The sequence below is a fragment of the Garra rufa genome, chromosome 20 (genome assembly GCF_049309525.1).
Source record: "Garra rufa chromosome 20, GarRuf1.0, whole genome shotgun sequence".
NCBI classification, from domain to species: Eukaryota; Metazoa; Chordata; class Actinopteri; order Cypriniformes; family Cyprinidae; genus Garra; species Garra rufa.
In genome coordinates, this window is record NC_133380.1 from 22170565 (window position 1) to 22174672 (window position 4108).

Here is a 4108-nt window from a genome sequence, read left to right on the forward strand (position 1 = left end):
ACTGGATTATTTTTTTCCTAGAACTTAGGGGCTGGCGTCAGCTGGCACTGATGTTTCTGAGTGCTACGAGGTCCTGTATTCACACGCACACATGCACGCTCACTCGCTCGCTCTCGTGTCGCCGTTCTGAATGCCGGATGCTTTGTTTGATCCGGTAATCTCTTCTAAACACACTGTGCTTTAGCTTATTCTGATGGGCATTGAGATCCAGCAGGTAATTGAAGATACTGAGACAGTTGTCTTACACACTTGCATAAATGCAGATACACACTTACTGGAATTAATCCAGTGTGCTTTGGCTGTCGTGTTAAGTGGGCGCTCGCAGTTGGGAGCTTATCGGTATCTCTGCCAGGTGCAGTTGGTTCGGTAGCAATTTGTTCTCTAATTATCTGTTTTAGGAGGGATTTGGGGCTCGGACACCAAATGGTGTCCCCCATACCCCAATACACAGATCCACATGCATTAATATACTCAGACTCAAAGAGTGACTTATCTTTTCCTCTGAGCCGCCAGTGCTTGGTCTGTTTTTGGAAATGGTGGAGTAAAATACAAATAAAAACTCTGCTGCTACTTGTTCAACTTCACACAGGATTATAGACACGCTAAGCAAAAAGAAACCAGTCAGCCTTGTAAGATAAGATGTGCACCATTGGGCCGTTGTAATTTCTGTCTAGAGGGTCTGCATAAATCAGCAGAGAGTCAGCAAAATGAAGCAGAACCGCCGGCCTCACGACGGATCTCATACAGCTGTTGGATGAGTTGGGTGAAACATGAACATTCAGTAACGATCCACTTTAAAAAACACTGATAATTCATTTATGTTCAGGAGTTATTTTGCCATGTTTGGTATTTTATTTTGATTTCGTGATTCTCTATATGCTTCTCTTTTTGTGTGAATAATGAAGTTATTATCGGTTTTAAGTTATGCTGCTCCCCCGTTTGAAAAATATCTTGTAATCGTATTTTTTTTTTTTCACAGAATACTTGTTTCCTTGAAAAGGTGCTTTTAGAGTGTTGCACTAAATCCATTTCCATATCGCTCACAATACACATAATAACATTAGATCTTGTGTAATCTACTCGCTGTGTGTAAAAAGTGCATGGTCTGTGTAACATGAGACCCTAAACATTTTAGTACACTACGTTTTTTACCCATTTTTATTCAGCAGAGCAAATTCAAGGCTATATTCCAGAAGCAGTGGGCCTCATTCTTGCTTGCATTATGGTTTTGCGCTTTGGAAGACTTTGATGATCACTAACATTCTCATCAGGCCAAACAGATATATTAACTACTTTTTTTTTTTTTTTTTTTTTACCATTTTACCTCTGATAATATTCATAAAAGAAAATGCATACGCATGTATGATGAACTTGAAATTCCAGTAAAAAAAGTTTTTGTATTTGTTTTTTCTTTTAAGTTATAAGAAAGGTAAATAATTTAGTATAAAATAGCGTAAAGTAATTAATGTTATATATAATTGTAGTCATTATTGAATGTATTTTAAAAAATCTTTTTATTTCCTATTTTATCTCTTATTTATTTCTCTATATTTTGTTTGTTATTTTATTTCTATTCATTTCGAGTTTTTTTTGTCATAACCTGAGTTTGTTTTCCTCCAAACTTCAGGCCTACTTAGCTGAGAAATATCTACCTATTGTTATTGGTTCAGTTGTATATTGTTATTTTCAGTGAGTAAAACATCTGTATATTCTTTTTATTATTTAGTTCATTGTCATTTTTATTTATTTATTTGAAGATTTATATTTTGAGTTTTTTGCCTTTTTTTGTTAGGACAGTAAGTTTGAGAGAGAGGGGAAATGAGAATTTTTTTTTTTTTGGTACTAAATTGCTTAAATTAAATTGTATTAATCCAAAAATCAAATTAATTGAAATACTGAAACTTGCACAATTTAATAGCAATTTAATAAAAAGTGACAAAAATGACACTTTAAGGCCCTATGAATTGTTTTTATTTTTTATTTTTTTCAAATGCAGTTTTATTTATTCAAAATTTTCCATTAATTTTCTGAATTTTTTTAATGGTTTCATTAAATTGTAATAAACAAAAGCATCTCTAATTTATTGCTATATATTTTTTTCATTATTTTTTTTAATTATTATTATTTTATTTATTTATCTATTTATTTATTTTCCCCCAGAAATACTGTTTTTTTTTTTAATTAAATATATTTTACGGTAAATATTTTTTTTCTGGTTGATATTCCTTAAAAAATAATGTTTTAATATTAATTTTATTAGTAGTAGTAATAATAGTACTATTACATTAAATCATACATTTCTGTCACAGTTTTCTCAAGTTAAACTAAACTTTTATTTTGACTATTTGCAAAGAAGGGCTTTAAGTTTCTGTGTGTATACATAGAGAGTTCTTGATAGTTCTTTCTCAAAAGAAACTGAAGTGCCCAGTGACTCTCAGAGCAGTTCTATAGTTTGTGTTCATGTACTCATATATTGAGGGGGCATAGGCAGAAATCCGAGCATCACCCGGGCTTCAGTATGTTTGTCGTAAACAAAACCGTGTGTCTGCACCATTCATTCACACAGAGACATGCAGAACATACAGGATTCATGTTTAAATGGTATTTTTGCCATTTATATTCACAGACACTAATCCATATCCCAATTTGATTTAAAGGAACTGTATGTAAGAAATTTATTTTCAGTTAATCATAGAATGGCCCTGACATGTCACTAGACATTAAGAAATCATGTTCATTTCAATACTTATATCACTGACAACAGTGGTCCGGCCAGGATATTGTCATTTAAAAGTGAGAGTTGCAGCCCACGACTGATGTTATTGTTGTCATTTTGTGTTTTGGTCTGAGGCTCCACCCTCCAGCTATCGACTAATCACGAAGTCAGTAGAGTTTCGTCCTCCGGGTTGCCAGCTCTGTTCCAGCTGCAGCTATGAATGTGTCGGATAAAACATGTATAACGTTACGAAAACCTAAAAGCCTCGTTATGAATCCGAAATACGTCACGACAAAGTCCGAAATAAAACAAGGATTTGTATAGGAGATGCCTTTGAAAGATGGAGACGGCGTTCATAAAAAGCTTTATATCGCAGCACTAGCAGTGTATGAAAACAATCTATGTTCCGACTGAAATGTGGTCATAATAATCGCCATTAGTACATTTTTGCGATACATAATTACTTCGCAAAAACATCTCTCGTGAAGCATAAACATAATTAACAGAAGAAAAAAAAATTACTGTGTAGGACTCGTCACTTGCCATTGGAAGCTCCTTGTAGCAGCCTAGGTTTCCTGCTGGATCCTGCAGCTTAGGCTGGCAACCTCGAGTCAGGGGGGAGGGGGAGGGGATACACCATTCTACATACGGTTCCTTTAAGTGTGCAGACCTACTTTTGATTTATTCATTCCAAAAAAAAGTCATAGGAAGTCATAGGGTCCTAATTTTACTAATATATTCATTACATTCAATTTGAAATGCATTGTTATAGATGTAGATGTGAAGATTGTGGTAGAACTTTTGTCTTCTGCATACTAGTAAGACATTTTGTACTCAACAGCCTGTGTTAATTGTGAATATCCACACAAACTTCTAGCCATGACATTACCTTGGTAGTAATGGCGTAAGCTACTGTAATACCCTCCCAAAATTCATGAAGTAAACCATCTACCCCCTGGCATCTTCATTGTTTTCAAATCTCTCTCTTGGCTTCATCTCTGCAGGGCAAAATCTTCGATCTCCTCAGGTTTTTTGTTGGTTGACCAGGAGTCCATTGTTGGCATTGAGTCGGACTAGTAAGCGGCTAATTGGAATAAAGTGAGTTTGGGATGATGGATGGGGGTGGGTGTGTAGTCTGGCTGCTGTAGGTTTGAGTAATGACTCGCAACCTGTTGCAGGGATTAATTCACAGCGGTATGCCGCGGCGCTAACATCAATGCCAGACTGCACACACCAACTCAACAGGAATTTCACACTCTCATATTATTCCCGTTTTAGTTCTGAAAAGGCAGTCTAATGGGTTTCACATCCAAGTGTATTTTTAGCATTGGATGTGGCTAGATTAAGAAACGATCCTCCAGAGGTTCAATTAGAAGAGAAGAGCTCTTTTCT